Source organism: Peromyscus eremicus, chromosome 10 (genome assembly GCF_949786415.1).
Source record: "Peromyscus eremicus chromosome 10, PerEre_H2_v1, whole genome shotgun sequence".
NCBI classification, from domain to species: domain Eukaryota; kingdom Metazoa; phylum Chordata; class Mammalia; order Rodentia; family Cricetidae; genus Peromyscus; species Peromyscus eremicus.
Window position 1 is genome coordinate 35,641,373 of NC_081426.1, and position 18,179 is coordinate 35,659,551.

The 18,179-nt window shown below is 40.0% G+C and overlaps 1 long non-coding RNA gene across 1 annotated transcript in view; it reads right to left on the minus strand.

Annotated features, from left to right (window-relative positions):
- Positions 1–3,080: 3,080 nt before the first annotated feature.
- Positions 3,081–18,179, minus strand: part of LOC131920614 (uncharacterized) — a 115,356-nt gene continuing 100,257 nt past the window's right edge. The window contains exons 3-4 of the long non-coding RNA XR_009381720.1: positions 4,202–4,397; positions 3,081–3,325 (exon numbers count right to left, since the gene is read on the minus strand). This is a non-coding gene — a long non-coding RNA (uncharacterized LOC131920614). The remainder of the gene's footprint in view (positions 3,326–4,201; positions 4,398–18,179) is intronic.

An 18,179-nucleotide genomic window follows, 5' to 3' on the forward strand; every position in this document is an offset into this window, starting at 1 on the left:
CCACCTCTCCATCCCACAGCAAGTAGGATGTGTCTCTCAGCTCATCTAGCTCTCTATTCCCTAATCTATCCACAAGTTTAGGAGATTGGATACTAATCAAATTGCTCCACATAATATCATGAATCCATGGGCAACAATAATATGGTTTGACTTAGCAAAGAACTCATTTTTTGTTGTCTTCTGTGTGAAGTAATGATGGCAAGACATGGGGCACAGGGGAAGTTCCTGGGAGATAGTGTGTATACAGTGTTGAGCCTAGCAGCAAGTACTGAAAACCTTTTTTTTCCCTAGTTTTTAGTTTTTTGAGACAGGGTTTCTCCAGGTAGTTTTGGTGCCTCTCCTGGATCTCTCTCTATAGACCAGGCTAGCCTCAAACTCACAGAGGTTTGCCTGGCTCTGCCTCCCGAGTGCTGGGATGAAAGGCATGCACCACTGCCGCCCAGCTGAAAAAGTCTTAGGGCTGTTCTGCTCTAGCTATCATTAATTACTCTCAACCTCTATCACTTGCAGGTATCTGAAACCCAGAACTGCCTCTCCTGTCTCCAACTCTAGATCCCAACAGATCCCAACAGATCCCACACAGATATGCAATATAGTCAGTGGGATTTTTTTTTTTTAATTTTTATTTTGCAATACAATTCAGTTCTACATATCAGCCACAGATTCCCTTGTTCTCCCCCCTCCCGCCCCCCTCTTTAACTTACAAAGATCACAGAGAACTCAACTAAATCTTCAGTTTTGTGGGAAACCCACTTGAAAAATGCTTTCTAGCTAATTTACACTATGCTTTCATTTAAGCACAGCTTCCATGGTAGCAAGAGGAGGAAAGTCTGTATTTTAACAGGTTTCATAGCCTGCCAAGAACTGTTATAAAACAATATTTTGATGAGTTATACAGTAAATGAATCAGAAACATATGAGCTTAATTTCCCTAAGAATACATGTGGGTTTAAAAATGAAAGGAAAGGAATGTTGGCACAATTTGCTATGCCAAACCTAAAATGTTAGAAAAATATTTTAAGACATTAGGATGCACACATCCTAAACACAGCTCAATTTGCCCATCTTTCAGTGGCCTGATGCCACTGTACCTCTTGAGTCTGGTCTTCCATAACCAGAATAAAGAAAAATTAAAAATTAAAAATTAAAAAAAAAAACATGGCACAGGTCAAAAGGCCAGATGTTCCAAGTCTTAGGCCTGGCACTGCCACTGGTTAGCACGGAGATTTCCAAATCAGTCACTTAGCCTTCCTGGGCCACAGCTCAGGATAATAGTTCCCTACCAGCAACCTCACAGGATTACTAAGAGTGCTGTTCGAATGGGAATTCAGGAAGCAGTGACTAGCCTTGGATGGTAAGGACCAGAAACAAAAGATGAGATGCTGCCTTCAGAGTAGGGTGGGCATTCAGATGAACTCAGAACGGTGTGTCGGTTAGCAGCAGGCGTGCCCGAGAGCAACCTGTGGGCAGGTGCAAAGAAATGAAATCTCTAGTGAAAGTCATTCAGGATGTCTGCTATGAATTATAGAACAATTCTCACTCAGCAGTCCCTCTGTCCCTTTGTGCCATTGCTTTCATTGTACACGATCGATAGCCTTCTCTATGGCCAAGTGCAGACGGTCTTTAAGGAGGTAATTAAGATTCAATAAAGACAGCAGTTACATCATCACCTGTCGCCAGGTGCCTTTCCACTGTCAGCTACGCGATATATGCACCCCTTAAAAGTGCCTGCCAGAGCACAGCTCGCTCTCTTGACCTCTTCTTTCCCCTTTTGTCTCTCTTGTGTCTTACTCCTCTTTCTGGCCTCCTCTTTTCTCTCTGTCTCTTCTTTCCCCTCTTGCCTCTCTTCTTCCCCTTGTCTCGATATCTGCCTGCCTGCCTCTCCCATGTCCCCACTCCAATACATCCTTTCATTCTTTCCCTCTCCCTACTCCCCCAATAAACCTCTTGCACTAACTCTGTTGAAGGTGGCATGTTTGCTTAGTGGCATACCTTGGCAAGGCCCACTGAAAGAGATCCACTTTGCCTTTCTTTTTTATCATTATAGACGTAAGTATGAGACTTTTATCTAATATGATTGATGTTCTTATAAGAGAAGGAGGAGTCTACAGGGATGCCTGCCCTAACAAATGAACTGAGCAAGTGACCAGAGAAAGATGGCACACACCTGGGGTAGAGGTCACCACCCTTTATAAACTAGTCATCAAAGTGGCACACATTGCTTATACTGAGTTCTAATGGCCACAGAGATCAACACAAGCCTAATTTGGATGAGAACAACAGTAGGGAATAAATACCAAAGTGGGGAAATCTTAGGAGCCATCTTGGGGGTTGATTTGCATATAGTTTACTTGTTCTTCTACATGAATCCTCTAGCATATTCATTCAAATGTCAGGAGACTTGATTGCAGGGTGGACCAGATAATGTGGACACTCTGTCTCATTTCTTCATATCTTCTGTATTAGATGTGCAAACATGAAACCTAGACTAGCTGAAAATATTATTACCAGAGCCAAATAATAAGGAGTTAAAATTCCTGATTGCCTCCATTTCAATACTTTAAAATGTTCTTAAAAAATCCTGTTACAGAGTTACAGCTTTATCATGATTTTTGCATCATAGTCAAGATAAACTAGAACAAACTGTCTATATTTCTATCTCTAGACTTAGGATAACTCCTTTTAACCCTGCTCTTTGCAAAAAGCCCCCTGAAGTCCAGCAAATGTCAAATGCTCTCTACTAACTCACATCACCCACAATGATTTTATCTCTTTCTTAACTTGCAGTGATATGCCAGTGAGGTCTGTGCTAGGTTTTGTTTTAGATGACATAAAATACAGTGACTTACCAAAATAGAAGTTACACGTTTTCACAAAACCTGAGAAGATTAACCATCCTGTGGTCGATTGGCTGACCCAATGACTCTACTGTTTCTTTGAAGACACAAGATCCATTTGCTTTTATTCTTACCTATTTTGTAAGTATGTTTTTTTACACTTATCATACCAAAGTGTAAAAGGGTTGAAAATGGCATCAGTCTCCCAAACAAAATAAGAAGACATGAAAGGCAAGTCATGTTCCATATGATTAACCTCTTGAGAAAAACTCACTTGGTATTTCACACTACAGTTCCCAGTTATATTTTGTTGACCAGATAGCTGCCATTTCCACCATTGGCTACTGTTGAACATCCCTGCTCTGAAGAAGAAGCTATGCCACAAGTGTCCACCTCAAAGAATCCAAAATATGGCAAATTCTTGATGTCGGCCAAGCTAAGTCAGTACTAGGCTTCAGAATCTCCTTGAACGGGCTGCTTTTAGTGACCTATGAGAAAATTTTGAAGTAGATGAGTAGGTAAAAGTGAAGCAGAAGCCAAACCCTTTGTACTTGAATATTTGGTGTGGAGTATCCAATACCCTTGGAACCCTTGTGTATTATCCTTGACCTGCTTGGCATGGCTCCCTCATTACATAGAAACTGTGCCTACAGCTCTTCCTCCATAACTCTCTCCCTTGCACACCTCCGTCCCATCCACAAACATAGAAGCAATATAAAGCCACCTCTAGTGTTTAACCTTTCACATCTGGTATAAGGTTAAATTCCCATAATAAAGACTGCATTCTCTATCATTCTTAATAGTTCTGTTTCCTGGAGAAACACTGTTTAAATAAAAAAAATGCCCTCCATCTTGCAGATAAAGATACTATGACTAATGACTTCCTGATGTTGATGCAGATAGAAAATTTCCGTCTAAAGGAAGAAAACTGTCTTTTGATGGCTAGTTGAGACAGAGAACAGCAAAGAGCAGGCATCCTGAAGTGGGCTACTGGTTTATCTCCCAAACCCACATGCTCATGGGAGCTTGACCTTAGTCTCCTGACAGAAGGAGCTATATCAGGAAAGTAACATGAATTTGTTATATGACAAAATCAAGAAGTTATCAATTGATAAAGCAGGGGATGTTTACTCCTTGTCTTCTAATACGAATGATGGTTACTAGGAAAGGTGAGATATGAAATTATCAATTTTTTTAATGGATTGTTGTGAAATGCTGTGTGTTGATTTTTTAACTCATGTTGGTAACCATAAGCCTCCTTTGAGCTCTCAAGTTCTATGCCCAGTGGAAGGGTTCCCAATACCAGACCCAAGCTATGAGTGCACATTCTGGGATCTCAACACATAATGATAAGTCAGAAGCACCTGTATCTGAGGTCACATTTTCAGTGAGATGCCACAGTAGGAAGTGGATGCTGTTCTGTTTAGTGCCAGACTTAGTTGTGCTCCCACCCAACACTGTTCTGCAAACAGAGCAATGGTAATTGTCTGTTATCGTTCAAATCTTGACTATGCCTCTTCTTAGCAGCTTAAGTAAACTCACAGATCTTTAGGCCACCATCTGGAAATTGAGGTAACAACACACATTTTGTAAAATTGATTGAGGAAAAGGCAACACTGACAGATGACGAAGGTCATAACCCAGAATAGGTGCTTAGTAAGTACTTCTTGACTAAATAAATGAATGAATTTGGGTGGGGGAGAGTGGAAGCTAAACTAAGCATGATAAGCAGTTTGGTCAACACACTAGTGAAATAAAAGCACATAAAACATCTTCTGCAAGGGATTATCCATCGTAAGATATAAGGCTGTGTGGCTTGACTCACAGCTAAGTGGTCCTTTATCTTCTGTTTGATCTCCCTAAAAAATGTTCACTTTTTCTCATTTAACTATTTTCAAAGTCGTAACATTTTCTGGGCAAAAATTAATATATATTTCCACCACTGTCAAATTAATAAACATATTATATAGGTAGTTTAAACTAAATATTTTTGGAGAATATAATTACAACATTTCTCCCTTCCCTTTCTTCTCTCCTAACATTTCCACATGTTCCCTTCTTGCTATCTTTCAAATTTATAGCCTCTTTTTTCAATAACTGTTGTAGCATGCATATATATATATATATATATATATATAGATACATATATATTACTAAATACAGCCTGTTCTATATAATGTTACTTGTATATGTTTTCAGGACTGACCATTTTTGGTATTAGATAACCAATAAAAACTATTAACAGCAAGAATATTTTGTCACTAACAGCTTGTCAAAATTATATCTAGAAAGAAATAGCTACATATAGCTAATAAAATATATATAAAAATTGAACCTTAATGCCTCTGCTCAGATTATTAAAATTAGTACACATCATGAAAGTGCCTAAAATTTAGGTTCATTTTTTCATTTTGTTAATATTTGTCAATAATGAACATAATACAAATAAGCATAAAATAATTCATCTTTATCAACCTAAAAATTATGATAAGATATAATTTTAGTTCAATAGGTCCAGAAGCTTTATCTACTTAATGCAAATATAATCTGATTTTTAGAAGGGCTTTAAAGCTGTGACATGAGAAAACAAATTAAAATCCTTCACCTTTCATTCTTCTAAGTAAAAAATGTCCACATCCTGAGGGTGAGGGATGAACTGGGGTCTGAGTGGAAACCAGCACTGGGAGTTATCTGTGAGGACCATGCTTAAAATCCAGGACCTTTTTGACCTGTTCGGTGGTAGGTTTACATTGAAACTGTTATAAATTATTACAGAGGTGAAGCCAAGCCAAACAGTCCAACATAAATATATCTGCAGACACACTGGCTACTATATATTCTAAACACTGTCGGTAAATGAATAAACAGAGCTTTCTAAATCATTTAAGAAAATATAGTTATTTGTACAATCAATATTTTTTTTATTTTTCAGCTTCAGATCCAATAAGAGAGAAGAGGGAGGAGAGAGAGAGAGAGAGAGAGAGAGAGAGAGAGAGAGAGAGAGAGAGAGAGATTTTATATCCAGCTTTTGTGAAATCTGTAAATCTGTAAATCTCTTATACTCCTAACTTGGTTCCTTTCCTGTGATGATGACCAGAACTTCAGAGTCTCTAAGTGATGTGTGAAGACTCTCCTTGTGGATATTCAACTAATTTCTACCTGTTGAAATGCCCCACTGTGTTATACAAGTCCAACAGACTGACTACATCTGTGTACAGGGACAAAAAACCATAATATAACAGTGTGATTCCCCTAGGCTTACTGGGAAAGCACCAAGACTTCTGGCTTGTCCTTCTGGGTGAGTCTCAGCCAACCTGAGCAGACCAAATCCTGTGGTCTGCTTTTATTTGCCTAGCCATATAATTCAGGGATTTAAGTCTGCACATTGTTGACCAAAACATTAATTGTGGCAAAATAGTTTGTGTCTGTAGCAAAAGAGCAATACCAGAGTAACCCACATATAGTGACCATGAATTAGTTAAAGAGAGGGCAGAAGCATGGGGCCGTGTTTTGTTGCCAGGGAAAGCTCCTAACCTCTGAAGATGGAGTCATTGGGAGGTCTGGTATTGAGGACGGCTTCAATGGCAGGTGAGGTTATTCACAGGATTTGGGGGTGGGGTGGGTGGGTACAAGTTTAAGCAGCAGTGATTGGAAGTCAAAGCATTAAACATTTCTGGCTAATATTTCTCGCCTCCATGTGCTCCATTATTAATCAATGTAGCTGTCTTTCTCTGTCATCTGAGTTTCCTTATCTTTTAAACACAGCCAAGTCATGATAATCTGCAGCCCACTTTTCCTAAGAGTGATTTACTTTCGATTTTCCCCTCCAGTCATAGGGAGTGCATGAGATTTTGATACAACCAACAAATGTTTTACACAGAGGACGAAAACAGACCTAAAAATGTCAAAATGGATGTCACAAAACATAGATGGTTTCCAAAGAGGACATAGAAGGAGATTCCCCAAGGGTGATGGGCTCTGTGTATTGGTACAGGATTTTTTTTCTCTCTGACTTAAAAATGGCCCAGAATATCCCTCTTGAAGCTTATCTGGAGACAAAAGATGCTGCCATCTCAAAGCCGTTATTCTATACTAGGCAGGCATTGGGATACTTGTGTACTGATTTCTGATGCTCTGAGACAGAAAGGATTCTTTCTTCTCCCAAACAGCCCAGAATCTATAAGGGTGAAACCACATACTGGGGCCATCAGCAGCACAAGATCTTGTTGTGGACAACTCTAAGGACAGCTGCTGAGCTAGGAATCAGGGAACCAGACCTCCAGATCCTTAATGTCTCTCTCACCTATGTCTCTTCAGGACAACACATGCATTAGTTAGCCAGAGCTATTGTGACAGAACACCATAAACTGTGACAAAGAACAACAGATGTTTATGCTCACTTAGTTCTGGGGGATGGGACAGACTCCATCCAAAACCCATTGTAGCCAGGTTATTTGGCTCCTAGAGAGGGTCCTGAGAAGGAATTCGTTCCATACTGTACTCTACCCTCTCACAATGTTTGGGGATCATTGCTCTTCTTGCCTAACAGAGAAAGACACCTCATCTCTGATTTGTTTTCACATGCCCCTCTTTTCCTGTGTGGCTCACTTCACCTACAGACACCACATCACGTATCAGTATAGATCAATCCTAGTCTATGATGGATTTTCTTAACTCACTACCTCTGCAGTGACCTCCTAAATAAAGTCATATTCTTAGGTAATGGGGGCTAGGATTGCAACATATCATGTGGAGATAAAAATCGAGCTCCTACCACTAATCATTTCACATCACGATTCTTCCAGGCTATAAAGATTCTCCAACTTTGCATACTAGACACACATTCAAATATCATTTCCCAGTGTGTACACCCATGATTGTCAGAAAATGTATGAGTTAATTATTTTAATGCTAAAGATTATTTTAATTATTTTAGCTTTTCATGATTATATGGTGATTATTAATGAGGGCAACACTCTCATTGTTAATGGAAAGGTACATTTATTCATTTTATTTGCAAGAATTTCTGATTGCCATAGTGTTAGAAAATAAATCTGTACATTTTTCAGATATTAAATTAATTCTTAGCATTTCCACTCTGCTCTTTTAGTTAGTTTGGATTATATCTATGGTAAATCCATGAAATATCATAATCATTAATAAACTATTCATTTGAAATTCCAAACTGTGACCAGCTGGAGGCACACATGCTTGTAGACTTCAAGTTCTAGGCCAACCTGATCTACAGAGTGAGCTCTGGGCCAGTCAGGGATGCACAGTGAGTTACACTCTCAAAAATAAAAATCAAACCATTCCTGAAGCTACCTACCTATAAACAAAGTGAGAAATAAGAACACGGCACAGGACCTATTCTTATATGTAGGATAGACTGTTGTCTTGAAACGGGTGATTAAAAGCTTTGCCATCTGCATCCACAGCTACATCACACGTCTCTAGATACTCTGAATGACACATAAAGTGAAATTTCAGATAATTATCTGGCCAGAGCAACAGAAGCATCTTTGTCAAAGGAAGCAGAGAACATTGCAATGAAAAGTCATCTGTGAAAGCACAATAAACGGAAGATAAGATTGATATTGAAATGTTTTGGTTTATTCTGTGTTAGACAGCATAGCAGTTTCTAAATAGCACCAAGGAGCCAGGGAAGGTCAGCTACATTTGCATAAAAGACATTCAAAGTTCAGGATAGGATTTTTTAGGGAGAATCAGGGCAAACTATGTATCTGAGGCTGGCCTAGAACTTGTTATGTAGCCCAGGCTGACCTGAAACTCCAGATCCTCCTGCCTTGGCTTCCTGAGTACCTAGTGCTAGGATTATAAGTAGGTGTCACCAGGCCTGGCTGAAAATGGAATATTTTAAATGAAGGAACAGTGAGTTCTTTGACTTATTAGTTTTCAAGTTAAGAATCATAAAACCATCTTATTAGAGAAACTCCATATTGCATTGGCTAATGGAGAGGACTCCAGAGCCAAGAGCTGCATGCAGCCTTGCAGAACTGACCCCGATCAGCCTGCAGAGTGAAACATCAGGGGGAATGACACACTGTCACTTCTCCATGACTCTCAACTGGCCACATCAGAGATGTAACTGCACGTATGTTGCAATGGCAGACTTGAATTTCAGGCATTTTCAACATTATGATTTGTAAAACTTTTTTTTCCCATTTTCAAATGCTTTTATTGCTAGGTAGGTTGCAATTATCAAAACAAATATACTTTTAAGTTTTTGAAATTAAAATATAGTTACAGAGTTTTTCCCTTCTCTTTTCTCCTGGAAACCTTTCCTGTGAACTCCCTCTGGCTCTCTCTCAAATTCATGGCCTCTATTTCTTTTATTGTTGATTTGTTGCTACACACACACACACACACACACACACACACACACACAGGTGTGTGTATGCATATATATATATATATATATATATATATATATATATATATATATACAATATACTCAGTCCATATAATATTACTTCTATGTATATAATTTCAGGCTGTTCTCTTGGTATCAGATAACCAATTAGGGGGTTCCTCTACTTTCCTGCTCTCACTATTCCTTAGTTTCCTATTTTAAAACTCATTCTTAAATAAATTAACAAACTCTGAATTATCACACCATATGCACATGTACACACATATGTATATTATATGCATATGTGTATATATATATATATATATGTGTGTGTGTGTGTATATATTCATGTTTCTTTGGGTCCTCAATAGTTCTTTAGACCGGAAGCAATCTTCAGGTCAGAATTTGATACTGACATGGGTAACCTTTCATTCTTCTTACTTACCGCTTCCCCTCTTCTTTGAATCCAGCTGCTTGTTTCAATCAAACTTTGAGTTTCATATTCTTTCTTTCAGAGTCATATCTCTAAGTTCTCACTAGACCATCAGATATTTGACAGGATCACTCTCTCACCATCTCGAATCTTGATTAGAAGATGAGAGACAAAGGTGGGGGAAGAAGGAGCTTCCTGTCATTCCTGCTCTAATCCTCCTCTGCTGTCCAGATACTAAAGGGTTAATGCCTAGAGATGGAGGGAGCACTCAGGATCCAGACCCTGCACAAAACAAACATCTGTTGTCACCCACTGATGCTGCGCTTGCTTTGCTTGTTGTTGTAGTTAATACCCCGGCACACAACATTGTGAGAAACGTCAATAACATTTTATTATGATGATCAAGTTATTCAACATCTGTGGAGCGCCAACACAACCCCCGGTACATAAATCCGCTCAGGCATCATTAGGTATTTTCTGCCATTCTGATTTCCTTCCCATGGTCCTTGACCAGCCTTTTGTGCCCTCAGAGTCTGCTGCCCTGTCCTTTCACAACGCTGTGTCACAGATTCGGCCATGTGAACTGAAAACAACTGCAGTGTGTTCCAGAGCAGTGTTTTGCTTTGGGATGTAGCCCAACACCTTTCAAAAGAGCCCAAATCAAGAGTTCAGCCTATAGGCATGTCTTCTAAGTACTGGCTTTTGTTGCTAGTTGCCAGCTGCAAAAGGAGAAAGAACAAACTTGCAAAACTACCCCCAGGGGACCTCTTGGTATTTGAGCCTGGCCCAAGGCAGAGCATATGAAAAGCCTGTGTGAAAACCTGTTTTTGGTAAGAGACTTCTGGACAGCAAAGACTGCTGGAATACTCTTCATAAAGCCAAGAAGCTTCTAGAAGGCTGGCCACACACTCCTGATGCAACTCAAGACCAGCAAAACTAGGAATCTGATTTATTAGTAACATAGTTTCCCTTGTAAGCAAATGTTGGATACAGAGAACATCCCAAGAAGGGCAGTTCAGACCCCAGTCCTTCCTATTTTACTTAAGATGTAGGTGTATTTACACAAAGGTTTGGGCACATTAAACCACGGCCAGTCTGTGAAAGGTCCTGGAAGCTGAGAAGTAATCCCTCTTGCTCCACTTGAAAGAAACCTTTGGGGCCAACCATCAGCCAAGGGAGTTTCCTGTTCATTTGGAATCTGGGTCTTCAACACAGTGTGGCTTTTTTCTTTTTCTCCTCCCTCCCTCTTCTACCTGTTCAACCCAGAAACAAGCTTCCCCATTAAGTATTTTTCCACATTTCTCCACAAATGCAAAAGGCTGATTCTGCTGGCATATAAAGGAGGCCTTGCAGGAAGCCTTGCAACTCAAAAAGCTCTTACCTGTTTGCCTATTCCATCTTCGCTAGGGCCTTGGATGTGAGCTAGGGAGAGAGAGAGATGTCAGTTGTCACAGTTGTCTTAACAGGTACTGTGGTTGTCAGTGGTTTCAGTTGTTAAAAGCAACCGGACTGGACTCAAAAGAACCGAGAAGTCCACGGGCTGTGTAGTCTTATGCTGATTAAGAGTTAGGTTAATTTAGAGAGGAGGAATATGCTTTTGAACAGAGGCTCAGAGAAGAGAGAGGTCTATTAATCCCTGATCCTACAGAGTCCAGGAGCCAGCACACTGTGGCTAGAAAGGTGACTGCTTGGTAACAAAGGAATAGGACTTTTTAATGTTATTGTTCCCAACATGTAGCATCTATTTCCTGCTTTTCAGTGGCTGCCTAGATTTCAACCATTCTATACACATCACCGCCATCAGCAAAGATGTAAGGAACAAATGTGAAAAGCATCTAGCCTCTCCCCATGGATAGCAGCATCCACCTTTCTTAAAGTCCCTTCAATAGTACTTGGTCATGAGTCACAACTATCTTCAAGGACACCGAGTCTTGTATTAGATCATGTGACCAGCTAGAGATTTTAAATCTGTAAGTACATAACAAAGAAAACAACAAACAGATTCTTTTATAACTTTATATAACCTTATATAAATGAGGTAATAAAATGGCAGGTTTGGAACAATACTTGGTGTGCACCAAGTATTTATTATGTATCAGCTGCTGTATATAACTTTTATAACTTGGAGCAAGATTGAAGGCCTCCAGAAGCCAATTTCTTGTTCTGTGAGATATGTACACCCTGACTTCCCAAACTGGTCTTTGACCAAGCCAGAAGCTTGTCTGAGTGACCACTCAGCATGGATGATGCCTGGGTGTGTGTGAGCTTCATAACACTAAGTAGACATTCAACCAGAGCCCCGGTAGAAGTGTGGGAGTCTGAATGCTAAACAGAACTACAAAAGATGAAGATAAAAGCTTATACTCTAGAGGGAAAAAAAGTCAAAACTATTGATGGGAGACATTGGAAAGGAGAAAAAAGATGAACCTCTATGACCTTCTGGAGCTTATACACACTTCATAGTTGATTTCTAGAGGTACAATTATGGAAGAATCTATCAATTTTAAAGTCCAGGATGAGTGTAGACAGTGGTAAGCACTAACTCAAAATATTTGCAAAAAATGTCCCTTAACCTATATATCACTGCTAAAATATCATACTCATGCATGAATAATAAAATAATAATGTAAAGTAGTATAAGGTTGTGATTTGGAGCAGAAAATGACTGAGAGCTTTACTCTGCCATCTGCTGAGTGTGGGGTATTGGCTAAGTCCCTTATCCTATTTGTGCTGTAAGTTTTCCCATGTGCGAAATAAAAATGATGCTTCCTATCTGACTGCCATGAAAAATAAATAAGGTAATAAAATGGCAGGTTTGGAACAATACTTGGTGTGCACCAAGTATTTATTATGTATCAGCTGCTGTTATTATAAAGGGTATTGTTATCGTCACAAGAAAGACAATTACCCAGTGCACTTACATACAGTTTTTATTCTACCCTTTGAGGGATGCTCTTTTGCAGCAGCTAATACATGCTGTATTAGCTTCAATTCTCATTACTGTGGAAAAATACATGATGAAAAAAATTAAAGAAAGAAGGGCTTGAGAGGACCAAGCAGACGCCATTACAGGCTGCTCAGTCTTCTCTCCAAGATCAGGTCTCAATTTCAGTTTCCAGGACTGAATAAGCAGTTTCTAAAAGAGCCACAAACAAAGGCCAATTAATCACTCCTGGCCCTGACAATAGAAACAAGGGAAATAGGATGCACCAAGACTGAGTCACTGAGCCAACCCCCACAGTCAGTACCTGTGAGTCCAGCCAGCTTCCATGGCAGCCCAAGTACAAAACCTGGGACTTGTCCAGGCCTGCCTAAAAATAGAAAACTGTAGCCCTGATCAGCCCTGACTGGCCCTGGACAATTAAAACTTACTAATGTGATTGCCATTTGCTTAATCCAATCATGTCTAAAGTGACCTAACTGCCTTAGGACCCCCACCCCCCTTAGCTGTGCTTCAAAGGAACCCACACATCCTTCTTGGGGTCTTTGCCATCTTGCCTTTATGTGGGATAGCAGACCCCAGTGCTGTGGGATGTCTTTCTGTATGCTGTGAATATGTGTTGCTCTGATTGGTTGATAAACAATGCTGCATTAGCCTATGGCAGAGCAAGATGGAACCAAGCAGGAAAATCCAAGAGAGATAGTAAAAGGAGAAAAGAGAGTGAGGGAAGATGTGAGCCAGCTGCCCAAGGAATAAGATGCGAGCAGAGTGGTAAAGCCACAGCCACACGGCAGAACATAGATGAATAGAAATGGGTTAATTTAAGATGAAAGAACTAGCTATCAAGAACCCTGCCATAAGCCATACAGCTGGTAATTAATATAAACCTCTGAATGATTATTTTATAAGCAGCTGCAGGACCTAAGGGCCAAGCAGGACACAGGAAAACTTCCAGCTACACCCCAGAACAGCATATTGGAAACTTCCTCAAGATAATAAACACTCTTGTTGATTGCAGACATGGATTGTGGTCTTTTGTGGAACTTCTCCAGGACTGTAACAGGGTTTACATTTACTCACAATTTGAAAGAACAGCCCATCATGGCAAGGAAAGCATGGTGGCAGAACCTGAGGCAGCTGGTCATACTGCATCTGCAGTCACAGAACAGAAAGAGATGAAGACTGGTGCTCAGCTGGTTTTCTCTTTTCTTATTCTTTCTGGAATAGTGTCACAGGATAGTGTCACCTGCATCTAGATCAGGTCTACCCACCTTAATTAACCTCATCTAGAAAACCCACTGCAGACATACACAGAAATTCGTCTCTCTAGTGAGTCTAGACCCTATCAATTTAACAATATTAACCATTATACCTCCCTATCCAAAGCCAAGGACGTGGGTGTCACTGTTAATTTTTTTATTTCTCTCAATTGCAAGTTACTGCTGCTGGTGGAAAGACTGGGGATTCATCCTGCTGACAAGGTAAGAAATATATGAATCAGTTTTATCTAATTTGTGTTCTTTTCATAAAATTATTTTTATTGTTATTGTGTATGTGCAAATACTCGCATACATGCACCCACATAGAGCATGGCATCCATGAGGAGGTCCGAGGACAACTCTCAGGAGTTGGTTCTCTACTTCCACCATGAGTCCCAGGGATTAGGCTCCAGTCATCAGGCCTGTGAGAGTAAGCACCTTTACCTGCTGAGCCATCTCACCTTCCCCATTTCTCTGTTCTTTCAACCTAATATTTTAATGCTTATTTGTTTATTTTGCCCCTCTGGTTGGAAGAAGAATTCAGTGCATAGCAATTTGCTACATCAGATGTTGCTCATAGGATACAGCCTTGGCTTTTTAGCACAGCACTCAGAACCTCCATTGCGTGGAATCTGATTTTTTTTCTCCTCCTTTCCTGCACTCCCTCCTCTCTTATGAAAACACTCCTCTTCTCCTACTGAATTCTTCACTGCTTTTGGAATGGGGTCTTCCTCTCTATAGAACTACATTTCTCTGACCTCTTCATCTATTCTGAATCTAATAATCCCATTTCTTCTACATTAAAATGCACACCAAAATGCAAAAGTGTATGTTATCAGGAGGAGGGAAGCACAGTGAACTATTAAGTTAGTTGAAGCTCATGCCAACAGTGTATTAGAGAATGAAATTAAGATGCTTCAGAATGGGATTTGCATTTCCTCTTTTTCTTGCAAATGCAAGCTCCCCCAAATTTCCAGCTGAACTATCAACCTTCAAACATGTATTGGCTCTGTGCTTAATTTACACAAAAAGAACATCTAAAGTAGCAGTTCACACAAACTGCATCCTTAATGTTGGCGGTAGCTCCTGATCCTAAATACCCATCAAACTAATTTTTATTTGGGACCAAAGTGATTTGAAGGCATTCTAAACAACTGTAGCCAAATGCCTTCTCTATATCCTAGCTCCTCATATGATCTCAGTCTGTTCCAATTGCTCTTGAAAGCATGAGTTCAGCTACAGGGAGTCTCTTGGTACTGAGCCACATACATGTGCACATAACTATTAGTCCTCGTTTGTAAGACATTTACTACAAACAAGCACATGTGCCTGTCCTTATACCCACTTCGGGAAAACAGAAAGGTCAGGCTCAGTGTATTCACATCACCTGTCCCGGACATGAAGTAAATGACTGAAGGCAGTTTCCTTAGTCCTTTAGTCTAAGTAAAACTCTGAACTATTGAGGAACAATTTACAAGGTCTCACAGTATCTTAGCAGAGCTATGAAAAGGCTCATAAAAATGTGCTTTCATTTCAGTTCAAAGAATATTTGTGCCAGGTAGACCTAGCAATGAGCTCTAAGTAAAATGTGAGCTTCATTGTACAGAAAGAACAGAGATGGAGTTAAACAGGAAGATAAACTCCAGACCTGCAATTTGTTGGGAAGTTTTGGATAAGACCCTTCAATTCCACTAAACATAACTTTATCAGCTACATAATAGAAACAATATCAATATCCAACATCTGGAAGAGTCACCATCATTGAAAGATATTATCTATGTTAGTTGTCTTGGAGTCCAGAACCTTACCAGACAACTGAAGATATAAAGAATTATGACAAAGGAAGGGAGCCAGCACTGTGACTAAAAGACAATTTATCTAGGGCCTAGTAAGACTTTATCTCATGGATATGGGCCCCTAAACTGGAAGCCCATGGTTCTAGGCTATGAGATTCTCAGAGCTAATCGTTTTTTTAAAAACTAACTAAAATGTACAGAATAGAAAATACACACAACAGAATGTCATTGTAACTGGAAATGAAAACTGAGTTGGGAAGGGGGACTTGCATAAAAATGTCTTCATTGATGGTGTCTTCAAATGTTTAGTTAATAGTGAGGAAATACTAGGAGAAAGCTTGCAACCCTAAATAGAATGTGTGTGTGTGTGTGTGTGTGTGTGTGTGTGTGTGTGTGTGTGTGTGTATTAAGAAGTAATTATCTCTCTGAGTTCGAGGCCAGCCTGGTCTACAGAGTGAGATCCAGGAAAGGCGCAAAGCTACACAGAGAAACCCTGTCTCAAAAAAAAAAAAAAAGTAATTATAAAAAAGGAGTAAAAACTGAGAGACATGGTAGCAGAGGGTGTGTATATGTGTTTGTGTGTATGTGTGTGTGTGTGTGTGTGTGTGTGTGTGTGTGTGTGTGTGTGTTAAACAGGTAGTTATAAGAAAGGAGTGGAACATGGTAGCAGAGAGAAGTCAGGATAGTATGAAAACACAGAATTGCTGTGGTTGTGGCCCAGAGGAAGGCTCAGTTGATTAAGAGCAAACATGAGCACCTGAGTTTGATTCCCAGAACACACATAAAAGAACAGCATTAAAGAATATGCTTGTGGGTAGGGGGTAGGGGGAGAATATGCTTTTAGTCTCAATTCTGGGGAGGTAGAGATAGATGGATTCCTGAGGCTTGCTGACCAGCCAGCCTAGAACTATTAAAGGGCCTTAGGTTCTAGGGAGAAGTGGATGACTCCTGAGTAATGACATGTAAGGTTGACCTCAGTCCTCCATGTACACATACACATACCTTAGCATGTAAACACACACATATGCACACACTAATGTATGTGCACAGACAAGCACAAATAATATCTAATGTTCAAGGTCAGTTACTTTCACTGACATAATGTAATATTATTTTAAGGCTTCAGAGAAAGGGTTCATGCCAAGTCTCCCTTGTAAACAGTGGCTATGGAAAGAGGTTGGTTATTTAGTTCAATGGCAGAGATAGAGGAATAGCCATAAGACTTACAAGAAGAAATGATGATAAATAGAAGCTACAGGTGACCTTAAAAATGGAAGGCTGACCCCTTTGCCACCAGATGAAGAAAACAAGGAAATATTAGGAAGAACAATACTTTTTTGAGCAAAACATGCAAACAGAGACTGAGTTAATACTTTCCAGATCATAAGTGGTAGAAGCAGGAGTAACACTTTAATGAGGAAAACTGTGTCCTAGAAATAAAACCAGTAAAATCGATAGGAGGAATGCAAGCATTCTGCCATCATATTCCTTAGAATGCCAATTCTTTTAGTTTCACCTTGCTGTTGACTTGTTTGTTTGTTTGTTTGTTTGTTTGTTCATTTGTTTTGTACCCCAAGCAGGTCTCCAACTGCACTGTAGCTAAGAATGATCCTGAACTCCAAATCTGCCTGCACCCATCTTCTAAATATTGGGATATAAAGCGCCCCACTCAAAAGTTGCGTATTGAAGGGCTGGCCACTTATACAAGCAGCATTCACTGGTATAGATTTGGAGAGCTGATTGATGATCATGAGGCTCTGATTATAAATAGATTAACTGACTGATGGACTGCTCATTTGATAACATCATCAGCGGGGATGGAAATACAGCAGGTAGGCCTAGTGGGGATAAGTAGGTTACTGGAAATGTGCATCTGAAGGATGTGTCTTATCTTTTTTCCCTTCCTCTAGCTCTACCTCTTTCAGTTCCCCAGCTGCCACAAGGTAAGAAATGTCATTCCTCCTTAGCCTATCACCAGGAGGCTCTGCCTCACCTTAGGGAGCCCAGAACCAATGGGCCAACCCACCATGAACAGAAACCACCCGGAACCTTGTGAGTCACAGTACCCTGTCCTCCAGGCAGTGCTGCCGTACTGCCCATGTCATCATTAATATTTTCTTGGCTGCAGTGGTCTGGCTCACCTCAGCTGGCATGATTCCTTTCTCTTCATGATTATTAATTCCATTGTCTGTGACTCAGTCTTATAATGTAGGTGTGGCTTATTATATCCAGGGCTGACCCGGATTTAAGTAATCTCCTGAGACAGTTTCACTCTGTTAGTTTGAAGTATTCCTTTTAGGGCTGTCTCATTTCCTCCACCACGTGCTGACTTTGTAGTCTAACCTTCAGAGAGTAATCTTGTTTTTCTTGTTCTGGAGTCCTTTGAAGACATCTTGATTTAGCCTTGAGTGTGGAAAACTAGTGTAACAAACTTGGCACTTAGTTGAGTTCAATAAATGCTAATCCCCTGTGTTCCCTTGGGGGATAAAAGACTGCTTCAATCTATTTCTGAACAAGTATTTAATAAGGGCTGGCTGAGA